Raw genomic sequence first — 18,752 nt, forward strand, 5'->3', positions numbered from 1 at the left:
GCCCTAGCACTTAGAATGGTCTCAATAACATCAGGTGAAAGCCCAGTGTCCCTCAGTTGGTACCCATCAGGGGCCAAACATGAAGGTTCCACAGGTCAGGCCTGGGATGGAATATCGTGCCCTCCGCCTGGGACAGAAGGTCCCTCCTCTCTGGAACCGCCCAAGGCGAGCCATCGAGAAGAGATATTATCTCCGAGAACCATACTCAGTAAGAGGCAAGACCCTTGTTGGCGAATTCTGGCTAGAACTCCTGGGAGCAGAGAAACTGGAGGAAATGCATACAGGCGCATTTTGGGCCATGTGTGTGCCATCGCGTCCAGACCCAGCTGGGTGACTCAGAGAGAAGTAGAGGGGACATTGTGCTGTCTGGTGGGAGGCGAAGAGGTCCAACTCCTCTTCGTAAAATCCCCCCATCGGTAGGCCTAGTTTCTGTCTGGACAGAAAATCCGCTCCCACGTTCAGATGCCCGGGAATGTAAACTGCCCTGAGAGACAGAACCTTCTCCTGGGCCCAGAGAAAGATCCGCCTCGCTATTCTGTGGCTATATACGCTGTTTCAATCCCCAATTTATTTTATAAAAGTTCTCACTTCACATTTGAAACTGTATCAAATGCCCTTCTTGAAAAAAAAAGAAACATTTCATTAAGCATTACTATTTAAAAAAATTCATAAAAATAACAGCTAGGTGGCAGGTGCATCTTAGGGCTAGCTAGCATGTTAGCTTAGCACACCATCAATACACAACAATTTATGAGATTAAAACCATGTTTTTGCTCCGAACTTACTTTATAACGCAAGTCGAGTGTTTTAAATAACCTTCTGTGATCTGATCTGGCTTCAGATAAAAAAAAATCTGACAGAAAATATATTGTTTTATAGCATTCTGCACAATGATAAAGTCTATATCGATTAGCATTACATTATAGATATAATCTATTATTATGAAAATACCTGACATGGCTCGAACAACACAGATAAATCATATATCATTGCAATCATGTTTATTGTCTCCAAAACATCTTTATCTGCATGTCTTGGAATGTCACATGATATGGCACTTCTTCATATGTTCAATATATGGACTAAATGTGCATAGGGCGCCCTCAGGCTGCCAGTGTGTATTGAAAACACAGTACATCAGAGTATCCAGCGCTCATAATGATTACATCGACGCATTTGGGTATAAATTATAAATTATTCCTCTCTATAGAAATCTGACGTAAACCTTTGAGAATCTATTAATATTTCTCCAAATCTGCACATTTTTGAGCTAAAAGCCCTGAGGGACGTTGTTTTGTCAAGCGCTTTCATGACGACAGCACAGGAGTTTTTTTCTGAATGGGAATCTAACCCCAAACAAACAAAGCAGTAAATGTGTGTATCCAGTTCTGACATAGGACGAGAACATAGAGGGATACAGCGCTTACTCTGTTGTTGACTCATGACTCAAACTAACACCTAGCAAGATCTGTAGCAGATAGAGAGGTGAGAGATGCTACTGACACACACATACACAGAATGGCCTCTGAAGACAAAAGACCTGACGATGCACCTGCGGCTCATCTATTTATAGCCTCGCGTCGCGGGTGCGCCGATGGCGTCACTGACCGAGGCTATATTACCTCTGGGTCAATTCTATATTCACAGCTGGTCACGATTAAAGACGTCCCCAATGCGCTAGCAGCGCAGCATCGATTGTAGCTTTTGAAAGGGAACACATCCTCTGTGTAGTGACAGTTCAAAGAGAAATGAAAGTGAGATGTGAAAAAGTGAAATGTTACTGTATGATCATTTTATACATTCAAAAAACAAGTGGGTGTTCGTATTCCTGGACCTCTTTCATTAACACTTTCATTTCAGCGTCACTTCTGTTACACTCAACAGTTCCAAAACTTGGTGCCAAGAACAATATTCATCTGTAAAATGACTGTCATTTTTCCCATAACGAAGCCAAATGACGGAAGTAATGTGTTTATAAGAAATGTTTGCTAATGCTGTGATTACTAGACATTTTTGCACTAAACACTAAAGCATTTTAAATGTAACACAACAGTTGCAAAGCCTTTTTAAAAATGTACTTTTAATTTATTTTTTTATTTTTTAGACATAAACTTGAGTAATCCTACTCGAATTTACTGTTAATTATATGAAGAGAGTATTGACAAACTTCGGTAACCTTGATTGGGGCTAATAAAAATGTAATAATCTATGTGTTTATGACCTTTATACTTTGTGCTTGAGGTGTGAGAATATGATTTCATTATGATATATAACATATCTAGTAGGGCTGTGCGATTAATCTAATTCAATTCATTTAATTCAGCTCTTAAAGTGTATTTATGTTGTATTTATTTCTCTGTTTTGTTTCTAATTAGTTTCTTTGTTCTTATAGTATTGCTGATTGTTTACGTGTCTAATATAATTATTTTGAGGACCTTTTTTCTTACATTAATTAACCTTGTATTAGTTTTTGCTGAAGTATCGAGAATTGTGAAATTTCACTGATATTTAAAATGACTCATATCATGAAATAAGACTTTGATCATGTTGATATTTCACGTTTTTAACTGCTGTTAAATACCTTTCATTGTAATTGTATTACTGTTCACATAGTGTTTTTATATTGTTCTTACAAACTGAGAGGCAATGTGCCACAGATGGTGTTTACCATACATCATAAGATGTATTTAGCCCAGATTTTCTCTTAAGAAATCATTATTATAATGCCCTCATTATTATAATGCTACACACAAGCACAATGCACCATGGGAATGGATCCTGGAGCAGACACAATTTCCAGCCTCGAGCAAAGAGATCCCTTCATATGGGTAACTGCAGAAAAATCTGTGTAGGAAATTAGTTTATATATATATATATATATATATATATATATATATATATATATATATATATATATATACACACACAAATGTGGCACTTTCATGGAATATAACCAAAGCAGACTAATTTTGCAAAAATAAAAACCTCAGCATTATGAATCATTTTTAACCCACTCCATTAGAGTCCATTAACATAACGTGACTTCTGTGAGTCTCCGAGCTTCGCTGGACACGACTCAGCAAATCCATTTGCTAAAATAACAGTATAATTGCACTAACCTGCTCTCCAGAGATTATTTCCTCTGAGCAGACACAAATATGAATTCACTTAATATAGGCAATTTGATTTGGGAGGGGGAGGGGGAGGGGGGGGTTGCATTGCATTACATTGGATATTGTCCAGGCATTGGGGAGACGTGTGGCGTTGAATGGCAGAGGTGTATCCATTGGCCCGTGGCGTGGCGTGCCAGTTGGGATTGACAAAATGGTCCTCCGTTATAAAGATTTCATTCAGCCAGAAGACTGCGGCTATTAATATGAATGTGTTTTTTTAGCTCTCTGTATGCAGAGACATGTTCTGGGACACATTAAATTGGGCCAGTAAGTGCTGAAGGAGAGTGGGTGGCTGCGATGACTGAGTTTGACAGGCTGTGTGATTTTCCTTCGAGCAGGACCCGGGACGCCGCTGGGTTTGTGGGACCCTGGGAAAGATAATGAACATGGGCCCCATCGGTGTAAAACTTGTAAAAACATCACTCTACTAGCACATGATAAGTGTTATTAGTTGTCATATTTTGCTTAAAGGTGACATATTATACCCCTCTTCACAAGATGTAATATAAATCTATGGTGTGAATGTGTCTGTGAAATTTCAGCTCAAAATACCAGATCATTTATTATAGCTTGTCAAATTTGCCCCTTTTTTGGTGTGAGCAAAAACACGCCGTTTTTGTGTGTGTCCCTTTAAATGCAAATGAGCTGTTGCTCCGCCTCCGTTCAGAAGAGGGCGGAGCCTTTACACAAGCTTCAGAAACTCCGGATCTCAACACCAATCTCACTCATCCAGAATCCCAGAATCACCAGCAGCGAGTGCAGCCTTACGGAGAGACTCAGGAAGAGCTTCTGGATGTTAGTGGAGACATTTCTGTAGTTGTTGTGGAGTTACACTGATCATCTCATCATCATGTTGAACTTCTCCACAAGTGTCCACAGTTCCTGAGGTCTTTATAAGACAGCGGTGACATGTTCTGGTCAATAGTGTTCAGTGCTCGTCTGTGCTCAACCACAGAACAGCTTCAGGCTTTGCTGGATCTTCATCATTGCGTTCGAGCTCGTCACTGTTGTCGCTCGCAAATCCAAATGTCGGCTGGTGTGTGTAAACGTGCAGATTAAGGGCCGGTAATATTATAATAAGATCCTCTTCCTATGTCAGAAGGAGAGCGAAATCTGATCGGCTTATTATTTGTCATGCTTGCAGAGAAAAGCTTAGCAAAACAAAGTTACTGGGTTTCACTTTTCAAGTTTTCTGGGTTAGTAGAAGCACCGGGACCCGATTATAGCACTTAAACACGGGAAAAGTCAGATTTTCATGATATGTCCCCTTTAAAGTGTCACCATTAGTGTGCTTTGAGTGTTAAATGTTGAAGTCATTATACCCTTTCTTCTGCAAATGAGTGATCTGCGCAGATTGGTCCTGCTTGTCAAATGTAATGGGATGGTTTAGTTGTGTCATGATACTCTGCTCGCTTCTTGTGTTCACATGCTGAAAGGGTCACGCTGGATCCAAGACGACCATCTACTGCATATCACCTGTAGCAAAGGTGTTCAGTCCTGCTCCGTCTCAAACCCCAGCTGAACACACCTGATCCAGCTCTTCAGGATCACTAGGCTTTTAGGCTTGTGTGTTTGGGACGGTTGGAGGTAAACTCTGCAGGACTGTGGCCCTCCGAGAGCAGGTTTGGACACCCCCCGTGTTTAAAAGACGTCTAATAGCCGTCCAAACACAGCCCTGACATCTAGGTTAAAACAAAGCAAAGTTTGGGTTGTCAGTGTAAATTTAATAGACGTCTAACCAGAGCCCAAGAATAGATCATCAATTAGATAACATGTCAAAGAAATGAAACCAAACACCTTGTAATCACTGTTGACTTTGCTTCCATGATAGAGTATCATACATCTCGCAAGTTATTTTGGCAAAAACTAACCAAATTCAAGGTTATTCTGGTTAGAAGTGGGTTACTCATAGATGGGTTATATAGCTAACCTAGATGGTGAAATGACGGCTGTTGCTTGCTGGGCCCTGACCCTGCGTGAGGCCGCACACATGAGGCCTTCATGTAAACATGACAGTGTTGTTTAAATACGGGAAATTATTTCAATTGTATGTGGAACAAAGAGGCACATCTTTGAGAAAGCGTGGGATTTAATTGGCTCTTTGGGCTCAAGGTCTGACTCTATTGTGATATGGGCACAGAAGGAGATGGGGGGGGGGGGTATGGGGGGGGGGTATGGGGGGGGGGTAAGCGTATCGTCACCTGTGGACACTTGTATGTAATACCTTTGGGAACTGGTTGCTTTTAACGTCTCCACTGGGGATTTTCTCCATTTATGGAGATCCTTTTATACAACCCTCTTACGCAACCCCTTTGTCACGCTAAACCAGGGTTTCTCACTAATCTGACATGGCTCGTTTAATTCATGGAGCCTTCTACTAATGAACTCATGAGAGAATCAGCTGTGCTAAATAAAATAAGGTCGATATCAGAAATATTTTGAGTCTCATCAAGTTGCACCTACTGTAGATAGTCCCCCTAAAAGTGTCTTCACACTCGGTGTGCTTTTAATGAAGAATATCGTTCGTGAGTTTTCCCTCAGCCTTCATCCACAGATGGGCTCCTGGAGTGGAGGGATTCGGGACCCGTAAACCCGGGAAGCGATCCATAGGTCAGTGTTAGGGCTTGTTTCGGGCTGTCACGGACTGGATCTGACCATGAGTGTGAAGTCTTGGGGTTCGAGAGAGCTCCAGATCATTAGCAGACCAGTAACAGCCGGAATGACGCTTTGGGGGTTATCGAGAAGCAATGATCATTATTATGGGGAAAGTGCAGCGGTCAAACTTCACATGCCAAATGTTCTCAGTCCTAAAGAGTCTTGAAGAGCTTCTAACCAGGTTTACATATTGCTTGTTTGCTGGAACCTGGTGCATGTGTGTATTAATCGGACTATAGGTTATTCCACCTCAGTCTTAAACCGTCACACACCTCTCTATGTGTTTTCTGTGACTGTAGTGTACAGAATATTTACTACTTAGGGCAGTGAATGTGAGGCTAGTCTTTAAACTTTAAAGCTAGTCTAGTCCACTTTAAACTTTACTCAAGCCTAGAACCACCCAGGTAAACAGGAAGAGATCATCACGAACACAGAATGTTTTATTTTTAAGATTTGTTTAACTGAAATAATTGATGAAAAATGCTATAGAAATAATGGACCTCTGGAGCAGGTTTCATTCTGGGTTAGAGATCGCAAACCCAAACCGGACCAATCAGCTGTGAGTAAAGTGACATCATGTGTCTGATGCAGTTAAGCCACTCCCCCTGAATCTCCGCTCCAAATGAAAGCAGTTTATATAGTGATAGAGTTTGAGACAGCATTGCCTGTCTTTTGCTGCTTAGTAATAATAAGTGTTTATTATATTTATATTATATGGATTATAATTATGCATACCCTAGTGAATAATAAATATACTAAAACGTATTTATGCTAAGTATACTATAAATACATGTACATATGTATGTACTTAATATAAAAACCCTGTAATTGTACTTTTGGTATACTAAATGTACTGTATATACTTAAAGTCTGCTAAATTGGAACAAGTAATTTTGTGCTTAATACACTTAAAGTTATCCAGAAATAGTGCTGAGGTCCAACTAAAGATATACTTAAGTATATCTGATTGTGCTGAAGTGGAACTATTGCAAGAATACTGTAGGGACACTTTAATATCTTGCATGTAAAGACTGATATTATACATCATACTATCCTTTACTAATAGTGATATTAAAACACATTTCATTGTGCAGTAAAGAAGTGCTCCAAATAAAGTTTAATTATACTATTTATATCAGTGAGTCTCAAGTAAATGTTCATGGATTTGTCATATACTTTTTTTTTTTTTTTTTTTTCACTAAGGAAGTCTCACCATGTATTTCAAATCTGAGAATGAGGAAATTATTTTTAGATGATGCTATGTAATTCTTTTAGATGAGATTTTCTATTTGTGCAAACCAAATAAAATGTGAGGAATGAACTGAAATGTGAAATGTGCTGTAAGGGTAGAATATTAAACACAATTATATATAGCTATTATATATATATATATATATATATATATATATATATATATATATATATATATATATATATATATATATATATAATAGGTTAATTATAGCTAGACTTGATCAGAAGTTTTTTTGTTGTTGTTGTTTAATGGGCCGTTACACTTGTGGACAAAATATTATTAATTATTAAACAAATTGTTAAAATTATGATGAGTCCTTCAAAATATACAAAAAGTTAAAAAAAATGTCAAATTAATTCAGAAATGTTCACTGCATGAGAAGTAACAACGTAAAATGTATTAAATGAATTTCTAATATTGTTATTGTGTTTTCCATCAGGAGCAGACGTCCTGCAGAACACTGAGAGATGATCCGGATCTGTGTGTGTTTCTCCACCAGCACCAGTGCAACTGTGTGTGTGTGTGTGTGTGTGTGTGTACTTATATAGACTATGATTCTGCCCTAGTTTGGACCATGAAGCAATCTTGCTTAATGTAGCAGAGCCTATGTTTTCTTGTGTGGTCTGACGTGGATGAAGTCTCCTGCCAAACCGGTCAGGTGGTTGGTGTGTGTGTGTGTGTGTGCTGCGGTCTGGAGGCTGTCACAGGCTAACACCACCACCACCCGCCATGCCACCCGCTTACTGCTAATGCTGGAGATAATCGGCCTACACACACACACACACATCTTATTTGTATATGGTGTGGACTTTGCCGCAGTTGTTTCATACTGAGCCAGTTGAATTAGCTGTACATATAACCCTAAAAATCCTTACAGAAACCTTTCGGCATGTTTACGATGTCCTTAGCCTGAGTGAAGCTGATGTCATGCGGGCCATTGGGAACTCTCATAATATTGGTGTATTTTATTAAAGCATGACACACACACACACACACAGATTTTCTTTTGGGATTAGATTTATAATGCAGAGTTCTACAGCCACTCTCCCATGCACAAACACACACACACACTGGCATTTGATCAGTAATTTATGAGCATGCCAACTCATGCGCACACACACATGCTAAGACTTAAACACACACATGCACCCTTTGAACTATGCAGAAGTCTCTACGCCCGAGATCAATGTGTTTGCTTAAGGAACGAGAGGAAGTTTTCATGTTTTCTTCGGGGTAAAGAGCCGTGCCACAGGTGAGGTTTCTCGTTTTTCATGTTTTGTTTCATTCTTTTGCATCTCAGCCCTGTCTGCAAACACACTCAATCCCTCAACACTCGCAAACACACGTCCGATATTACATGTGGATGTTCGAACCGTTTCCTCCTCAACTCTTATCTTATCTCCAGATCATATTCATTATCATTGAAACTGGTGTGGGACACAATTATACAGTTCGTCATCTCTCACTGGTACACAAGGAGCCAAAAAGTGCCATTGTAATTCCATGGATAATTGGACATGCTTTGAAAAACCTTAATCTACAGCAATAAATACCATGTTGTGTGAATATGGTATTCATGTGGTATCAAAGTATCGATGTATTACTATAGCATGATATTGGTATAATAAACTAATGTTGCTGAGCTAATGTCATGACACTCGACTACAGTAGTTGAGCAAAAACAAAGCCGAAAGCAAATAATAAAGTGCAACTATCAATGTAACCGTTAGCATAGCCAAATGAATAGGCTAATCAACTTTTAAAAAGGAAAACTGTTGAGTATGTGAAAGGCTGTGTGTCCATGTTCAGTCGTAGTGAATGTGCGCTGGTAGTGATGAATCTGCTTCTTCAAATCTTAAACTTTATATAAAGCAAACTGTGCTTGCAGATAATATAATATTAATGAAACAAAACGGCCACACAAGTGTACTTACAGAGAGTACACTTTCATGAGTGTTTCGTCTTTCCTCGGGTTGCGACGGGATTCATTTCGGTGAGTTGTATTCTGGTGAGTTGTATTCTGTATTCTTAACCATGTTTATCCGGGACTGTAACTAGCAGTAAAGAGGAGGTTCGCTTGATCTTCAATCTTCAGTGATCTATCGTATTCATGATAAAATCAAGCTCATTTTAAAGTGGGGTGCACCTCGTCTCCAGAGTTTCATAAGTGTGTGATAGGTGTGTGTGTTGCTTCAGTTTGTCAGCGAAGGCCTCCAGCTGCAATCATCATGTTTCCTCGGCTGAGCTGCTGTCATGATCTCATTCACCTGTGCAGACAAGACTCTGCTTCTGTGAGGCAATGTCAGCTACATGAACTGGTGACTGGTTCAGTAAGAACACCGCGACTGAGTCAGGACAGCGACCTGAGCGGCAGCGATAGACCGGCACCGGGCCGAGGGCTAGATAAACCCGAGTCTGATGGCTCTGTAAGACTTCTGATAAGAGTCTGTCTGGTGGAGGATGACTCATGACTGAGCGCTTATATCTGGAGATCAGCAGACCTGCGTTACAGTGATATCACAGAATAACTGTGGCATTAGCTGAGCGGCGGTGCGCGAGGCCGCCTGTGTCGTCCCGCTTTGGCGAGGGTGCAGATGTGACTCCTGCCGAGTGGGATAGCGGATGGCATGTCTGTACACAGCCTTCTCAACCTTCCTGAGCGCTGTAGAAACTTGTGAGCGAGCAAATTGCTTGCAGATAATCACAGGCTTTATTCCCGCCTAGATGATCATGCTGCCGCTGAGGGTTGTGGGTAATGACAGTGATAGTGGCTCTGGAAAGAGTGATGTCATGAAGGAGTGCTGAAGGCAGTCTGTGCTGGTGGCCGGATAAAGGGAAAGGGCTCCGTCTGGCAAGGCAAGTCAGCTTTATTTACACAGCGCTTTTTACAACACAGAGTGTTTCACAGCGGCTTTACAGAGATAACAGGACAATAATGCAAAAATATTTGTTTCTAGAAGAACATAGCGTCACAGTCCACCCTAAATAAGGCAGATCAATAATATTGTTGAATATTAAATGTCCCCAACTAAGCAAGCCAAAAGCCAAGGCAACAAGGAACCAAAACTCCTTCAGAATGGAGAAAAACCAGACTCAGTCTCTCGGTTCTCCTCCGGCCAACGAGCGAACAGTGTATGATTATGATCCAGGAGCATTACAGGTCAGAGGTCAGATTGGATCTGGACATTCAGAATATTATCCAGCTCCATCTGGTTGATCTGCATGTCTTCCCAGAGGACAACTGTAATGCTCTTTCACAGGAGAACTAATGGCTTTCTGCAGTCCGCACACATCCATCTATCCCTGCTGGAAAATCCAGGATTAACCAGCATCATTCATCCAGGCTGGTGGATCAGCATTCAGCATCCCATGCTGGTCACATCATTCATCACTCAGATGCTTCTCTTAAAGACATGTTCACATGCGGCAAGAGCTAGAAGGCTGATGTGGATATCACAGCTCATATATACTGGGAGAATATTGAGGTGTCTGACTGCAGACTTTGGGATCTTGGCACCGTTTGAGACGTTCTGACAAACAGTAACATATAAGAGAGAGAACTTGAGGTTTTCCTTTGTTATTTTTCTTTCATATGCATCAAGGAGACCTGCCCCAAATCTTGTGTACCTTTTCTTTTTTCTAAACCCTGATGCGTGAAGTGCTGTGTTACGCTAGTGCACTTACTGTGCAAACAGCCCCTTGTGAGGTCTCGATGTCCTCTCCTCTCTTCAGCCCCATCCCTGTGCTACTTCAGCTCGAGCACGTACACACCCCGTCCTGCCCGTGTGTGTGTGTGTTATATTCCCCTGTGCTGACACTGGAAAACATGTTTCCAGAGGACGTCCATTGAGGACACAGTGGATTTCAACTTTGATTCATCATGACGGCATCTGGTACTGCAGATAATCCCACTGTAGCTCAGTGTTCCTGAAGCCACCTCTGCCCAAACCAGTCGTGCATTCGTTCATTTGATCTTTACTCGATTACAATAGCGCAGAATCTCATCGAACGATGACTGAATGGATTAAAAACCTTGAATAAGCCTGTTTGGTTTCATGTCTTCGCTCCACTAATCCTTTATTGACTGTCCAACCGGTTGGCAAAGAACATTGTGCAATTCCCTTTGTGTGAAGTGCAAACAGAAAGATCTCACTCTCTTTCTGTGGGTAATGTTACATCAGGTATTTCTGATGAGGTTCGACTCAATTAGCTCTGGGTTTCAGAATCAAAGTTTCCAAAGCGAGACAGTTTTGACAGATGCTGATGATCCACAAGCGATTACATGTGTTGCTGCTGTTTCCCGAAAGCATTGTTCATCCGTCGTTATCGGCATAGTTCGGCGAGTCGGTCTTTCAAGAACCTTTTTTTTTTTGCCACTGTCTGTTTCTCAGATGAAGGGAGTGAAGAACCTGCTAAAGATACAACCCAGTCGTGGCCCAAGCGTAACACCAGCCTAGCAGGAGTTCTGTGATGTGCAATCGATGGTAAACACACCGTGGACTCTGAGCTTAGCTAAGCATCTACACATCCACCATTTAGCTGGAAGTCGTAGTTTGACTGTTTTCTTAAAGCATCTCAAAAGATTCCAGCACTGGGGCTCTCATGTTGCCTTTGCTGACCTCTGTGCACTGCATGCTGGGTAATGGCACAGTGATGTACTGACACCACCAGCTTACTCCACCTCTCAGCATGGGAAGCGACTCACATATGGGATCCATACAGAGTAACGCCGGTCCCATCACTCTCTACATCATTATTCACCTGTGCTGTCTGGGTGTCTCTCCTGTACGGGTCACGAGACAGCGTTTCTGCGCAGGAATTTAATGCAGATCACACTCATGACACACTCTTTGTTTCCAATCCAGCTTCCAAGCAATTTGATTATTGATAAACAATGAATTTCTCACTATCATTCACTGGCTTCACTATTATTATTTATTTCCCATACTTCAGCCCAAAGTATACTTCTGTTTAACGTGTATGCTAACGTATGCGTACAAACGCGTAGCCTCTCAAAGTACACTCCATTTGATAACGTGGGCGAACACAGTCTCTAGAAAGCTTCATCTTTGTTTTTCATCTTCCATCATCTGTTTTTCTCCAGAAGTAATGACCAATAAAAATGCCTTCGTACTCTTTAAACTGAAGTTGCGTCTATCTCATAACCCCAAACAAACGCTTGTTGCGTCTGTTGTTGTTTCAGTCTCCGATGTTCTGTTGTTGTTCTGTCTCTGTAGTTGAAACAACGACCCGGGCCAGTGTTGCCACCTTGTGGAACAACTGATTAGTGCAAATCAAATTCAATACGCATGTATGCGCGGTTACAAAAATCACCCGGACTCTCACGTAAAAACCAAAGTATACGTTGGGCTTCAGAACTGATGGTGATTGCTCAAATCAATAACCCTTAGTACTACATTTCATTACATAACCACATGAATTACACCTCAAATCATGTGTCTTATTGTGGAGAGGTGTACAATTACTTTTGTAAGCAGTCAAACTTAAAGACTGGAAAATCCCTTAGACTTAGGCTCTTTTACACTAGTGTGTTTTCTTTTTAAAACGCATAACTTTCACTAAGGCTACACCTGGCGTCCACAGTACTCCAGAGATTTCCACCCTCAAAAACTTCTTGCGGACCCCGTTTTAGTTGCATTTCAGTGTAGACGGACCAAAACGGAGACTTTTGAAAACGAATGCGTGGCTGCCCACATTCGCTACCTGATTGTGTCTTCTGGATCATTGCGTGTGTGTAGTGTGGACGGAGATCTGTCCTGGAAACACAACCACCAACTCGTTTTTGATTTTTGTAAGAAGAGGAGATTTCATTGGCACTTGAGAGATATGAAACAGCCTTTCCATGAAGTGAAGCTGAGGTGTTCTGCTTTGTACTAGCAGACTAGCTCTTATTTTCTGAATGAAGAAATGCGGCTACTGATGAGCACGAAGGAAGGAAGTAAATTACCTTGTACTGTACACTTACTTCAAACTGTAGCTGTCAATCAACTCGTAGCATTTATAACACCTCTCAGACATGAAGGAGCCTGTGTTTGTAAATCTTTTCAAGAAAAGAAAAAAGCAAGACCGACGGACAGACAGACAGACAGCAAGACATTCTTTCTACATATGAAGTGTCATGTTTCAGTCTCAGACAAATAGTCTCTTGTCTGTGGATGTGTTGAATTGTCCTGGTGCCATGAGGGCTGTTTTCCCCTCGCTCTGATTTGAAGATCGCGGTTCAAACAGAGGACACGTTTATGTGGAATGTCACCACATCAGCTTCTGAATGAGATAAACATGTTCATGCTATCTTGAGTTTCATACCTGTGCAGTCAAGGCATCAGTTCAGGGTATTCATGCAGTCGAGCAAAGCCTGATGGGTTTTTTTTTGCAGGGACAATCCCGTCTGCTGGTGCGCATCTTAGATGCACACATAAACCAAATGCAGCATGACTGCAAAACACACTGGAGTTCTAGATGGGGAGTAAGGGACACACGTTACACAACACCGTTTTCAACTAAAAACGTACAACTTTTTATGCGCCTTGGCCATTCATTTACTCGACAACAGCGTTTTAGGTCTCCGTGTAAACAACAAAAACGTGTATCTCTGAAGACGATGACGTCATGCTCATGCTATTACGTGTTCAGTCTATAGTGTTTCATCGCCATCTAATGGACAGCATTTTCAGTCGTTTTCGCGGATCCGTGTGAATGGGGATCGTTTTGTCAATGGTGTCGTCTGTACGCGGAAAACTCAAAGGAAAAACTTCTCCGATTTAAGCATATCGTTGTCGTGTAAACGTACCCTAAAGTGAGTTATGAAGTATTTCTTTGAATTAATAACTGATATAAATTATAAAACGTTCATCCGGATTTGGCCACTGAGAATTATTGCAAACTTTATCATCAACAAATCTTATTTATATGAGAAGGAGATGACATTTACATCTAAATGCAGTGGAAACCGAAAGCCCACAACTATGAACTGCTTGAATCAGCCAGATTTACTACACTATGTGTTTGTCTAATTGCATCAAGCTCTACAGATGCCTTTTTAAATCAATATTTGAGTAGCTCGCTGTATTTTTCACACTGATGTTTGCATGTGGTGTGAAACTGGCCTAATGTTCTCAGAGCTGCGCTGTATTTTCTATTCCATCTCTGCAAACTTCATTAGAGCCCTAATATGTTTCTAATTTAAGGTGAAATTGTAGCAGACTTCCATTTTTGCGCCTAGAAATGGAAAGCATAAATGCATGGCGCGTTATTGCCAAAGTTTGTCAGATGGTTTCAGGCAGCTCAACTCATTTCCTGTAATGTGTGCCTGAAGACTGCAGTGTCTAATTCAGGATGAGTTGAAGATGTTTCCAGAATATCTGAGATCTGGGCTTCTTTATACTCTTTATATCCGCAGAGATGCGTTTGGACTTGGTGGCACTGTGCTGGTTTTCTTCTAGCGAGCTCCTACCTGTCCTCCCTGCAGCCGGAGGCCATGCGTAATGAGAGGGTTTTTCACACTCGCTGCTGAGACTCGTTGGGTCTGTACAGTGCATCTGTTAATTCTGCCACCAAACCTAAAGCTCGGATGAATAAAGGCGTCAGTTCATGTGTGTGTCGTGTCATGTCTCAGGGTTTTGTCGTGAGGTTTGCGTCACGGTGTTGGTTCACACTGGATCTCGACAGCCGTTAACTGATGGGATGCTTCAGCATTTCCACACTGGAGACGAGAGAAAGGCCTCTTCCTTAAATCTCCATAAATCTGTCCTCGAATTTCAGCCTTTCCAGCGCTACTTCACAGCAAAAGTCTCAAACGAAGGTCTGAAGAGAGATTTAGACGAGAGCCGTTGGCTTGGATCAGCTGGCTTCCTCCACTTCTGCTGGTGATTTCACATCAGTGGAAAAATGATTCATAAATCCAGCTTACATTCTCAGTGGCAACAAATCCCTTCAGTGAGCCTCGGCATCCCGGCTGATCTGCTGTAATGGCACTGTCAACATGCGGCAGTGAGCGCTGGGACGCTGCCATGTCCGATAGGATCGCTGCGGAGAGAGAGAGAGAGAGAGAGAGAGAGCACAGGCCGGCTGCTCCCAGCGGATCCTGAGAGAGTTTTTGGCTGCTCTTTTTCTACCGCTATAGAGCCGGCCAGAGATAAATCCGGACTGAAGAGACAGTTTTAGCAGCGATGAGGAGTTGCAAATCTTTCCTTTTTGCCTTTTTCTTAAATATATTACGTCTTTGTTGAGAGTTCAAAGCAAACAAACAAACAAACAATCAAAAAAGTACTGGAAAGATATCACGAGAAGTCATTCCCCTTACTGAAACCAGTGCTGCCTATGATCTCGTGCTCTGGGAAAACTGCACCAATGCCTCTAAGACATAGACTGAATCTGAAATCACCCCCTAAACCCTCGTTCACTATTCCCTACGTCAGTCGTTCACTTAAACTGTTCACTTAAAGGAATAAATGAAAAGGAGTGAGCGAATTCGGACAGCCATTGAACGTACATCAGTTGTTCACTCGTTATTGTGGTGCAATGTGGGATTGAATGAGTGCACTCAGTAACGTCCACTGTGTTCGGACACCACTACAAATGGCTGTCCCCTCAAATAACGCCCTATTTGAGAATCTCATAACCAACACCAAATCATCCGCACTACTGCTAATCACTGGATGAAGACTGCACCTCTGTCTTGAACGCTGACAAGGGCGTTGATTATTCACTGTTTATTAATAAATAGCTATGTGTTGTTGATTGGAAGGGATGAGACTCTTTACTTCTGATATTCACTAGCACTAGCTAGTCTGATGAAAATGTGAATGGTGCTTACCTTTGCAAAACTGGCCACCCTGATTCTAGGGGGTTGTGTTTGGCTGTTGGATGGTCAACATCAAGTCAAGTCAAGTCAAGTCACCTTCATTTATATAGCGCTTTTAACAATATAGATGTTTCAAAGCAGCTTTACAGTAATAATAGGACATGTATTATCCAGCTAAAGTTAGTTTTTGATTGATTCACTTCCATTGCTAAGATCATTTGTTATTAACTTAGGGGCCGCTAACCCCCTAACTCCAACTTATTTAAACCTTGAAACAGGTTTTACGGCCCTGTCCCTAATAGCACCCAAAGTCCTCACAGTCGAGTTCTGCGTGGGAGGGATTCTTCAATCCCACAAGATTATGTACCACTTCCGCCAAAAATACGTTCGATTCTCTCCCGCTCCCGCCCCCGCCCGCAAAAGCCCGTAGGAAGAGGTCTACGCTGATTCTCCAGTCCCGGTCCGGTTAGACTCTGTCTCGTTCCAGTGTCTATAGGCTATTTTTCCCAATTTCCACGCACACGACGCTTCAGATCTCCAGTTACAGACTTCTGCGTGCTGTTATTATTAGATAATTCTATTTTGCAGGAGCCCACGGCTCATTTCTCTCTCCCGCTCCCCCTGCACATATCAGCAATCCAAAACTTGTCCCGCGGCCGGTGCCGTTGAATATCGGGCAGAGGTTTGCCAGGGGTTGGCAGAAGTGCGCATCGAGGGATCATAGTGACCCCAAAGAAGTGAACATGAGCGCCCTTTTGAAACCTAAAATGACCAAATTTACACTCCACCTCGACAGATTTGAAGCATCATTAATGTCACGGCAAATGGTTGTATGTTCTGCTGTTAGCATGTCAGATTCAGTCCTGTTGTTGGCCACTATCTGTTGCACTGAACAGACTGTTCTGATCCTGTTCTCGTTTCTCTGGCACTGTGAGGCTGGCAGGGCAGATCTCCACCTCACACACCTAGCAGTGCGGTTTACAAGAGTCCACAGAGTGCCACAAACAGACCTGGAGCCGCCCCAGAGTCAGGCCTCTAACATCACGTCCCTACCAACCTCCGTTTCCCGAGTCCTGCTCTTTCTGCATGCTTAAGTGCAACCACATGTTATGCCACGGACGTAATCTTTTCCACTGAAGGGAGTTGGGCTGTGGGTGAGGAGAGGAGACAGGCTTCTCTCTGCCATCTACAGCGGGCACGATTCAAAGGTCAGAGTGCCGAGTGTGAGCCGTTCTCTAAACAAACGTGCGTCCACATTCATACACGCACTGCCGTTACCTTTCAGCCGCTGGAAGCAGCTTTAAATGTCTTCATTTGATTCTGTGACTTCATCGGCTCTTCCATTTGTTTCTGGTTTTGATGTATCTACGCAAACATGCCATTAATCAGAAATTCTGAGTCATGCAACTCACATTAGTTGACAGGCGCTGGGTTCTGAGAAATGAGAGAGTGATATTTACCTCTGAAGTGGCCGTTTCAAGAGCTTCCAACGAAGCCTGAGGACACGTTCAGGCCCAGCTCACACTACAACACAGAAGCTCATTGGCCTTTGCACATGTGAAGACTTAACCCTTTGTGTCATCTTTTCCTTGTGTTGTCGGTGTTGTTGTGCACACTTTACATCTCAACAATTCAATCCTCACACAATCGTATGCGCATCCAAATCAGTGTTAATCTTGTCAATTGAAATGAGGTGAGACCAAAAATACACTTGGAATGTTAATTAAATGCACTAACAACAATTTGCATGTTTAAAATAATTCAGGGATAGTCAATAAATACACACTGTCCTTTGGAGACATTAACCCGTGGTCATTAAAACCCATGACCGTCTTGTAGAGAGAAGCTGTCCTGGCCAAATTTCCTCAATTTGCCCGTATCAATCATGGCCTCCTAACACTGAATTATCTCCGTCACTTCCTCCCTCTCATCTCAGGCGGATGCTGCACGCTGGCTAGATATTATATACACACTACCAGTCTAAAGTTTTGCATCGGTAAGATTTCTAATGTTTTTAAAAGAAGTCTCTTCTGCTCACCAAGGCTGCATTTATTTGATTAAAAATACAAACAAAAAAACAAACAAACAAATTAGTAATATTATTAAAATTTATTTAAAAACGTAATTTATTCCAGTGATCAAAGCTGAATTTTCAGCATCATTACTCACATGATCCTTCAGAAATCACTCTAATATGATGAGTTGATGATAAAACATTCATTAATATTATTATCAATGTTGAAAACAGATTCTTTGATGAATATAAAGTTCAAAAGAACAGCATTTATTTAAAATATAATCTTTTGTAACATTATAAATGTCTTTACTGTAACTTTTGATCAATTTAATTCATCCTTGATGAATAAAAGTATTGATTTCTTTCATTTATTTCCGCCCAAAACCAAAATAAACATTCTTACTGACCTCAATAGTAGGGTATATATGAGAGATATGGTCAACAGTGATTATATAGTGCATGTTAGCATCACTGGAGCAGTGTCCTGACCCATCATGATACAGTAGAGAACAGTCCAACAGCAGACCAATGTCTTAAATCCACATATCTCCACATATATCTGTCCAATCCCAGAATCCCCTGTGTTCCCCTGTGGTCTGCAGATAGCACTGTGGAAACAAACAAAACACATGTTCAGGTCAGTTTGAGAGTCTCAGATATTAATAAAACACCTCCATAATAACACAACAGACAGAACTGAATCCAAGAGTTCAAACAATATAAACTTTTTTTTTAAAGATTTAATCAATATGGACTCAACTGGAAGGTCAAACGTCTCTATCTGAATGGTGGTTGAAGGGGTTAAAAATAAGATGATGATGTCAGAGA

At 41.6% G+C, this 18,752-nt stretch overlaps 1 long non-coding RNA gene across 1 annotated transcript in view; it reads right to left on the reverse strand.

The window, feature by feature from the left end:
• Positions 1–18,001: 18,001 nt before the first annotated feature.
• Positions 18,002–18,752, reverse strand: part of LOC311090446 — a 68,165-nt gene continuing 67,414 nt past the window's right edge. The window contains exon 3 of the long non-coding RNA XR_014607887.1: positions 18,002–18,532. This is a non-coding gene — a long non-coding RNA (uncharacterized lncRNA). The remainder of the gene's footprint in view (positions 18,533–18,752) is intronic.

This window comes from Abramis brama (assembly GCF_963993115.1).
Source record: "Abramis brama genome assembly, chromosome: 1".
NCBI classification, from domain to species: domain Eukaryota; kingdom Metazoa; phylum Chordata; class Actinopteri; order Cypriniformes; family Leuciscidae; genus Abramis; species Abramis brama.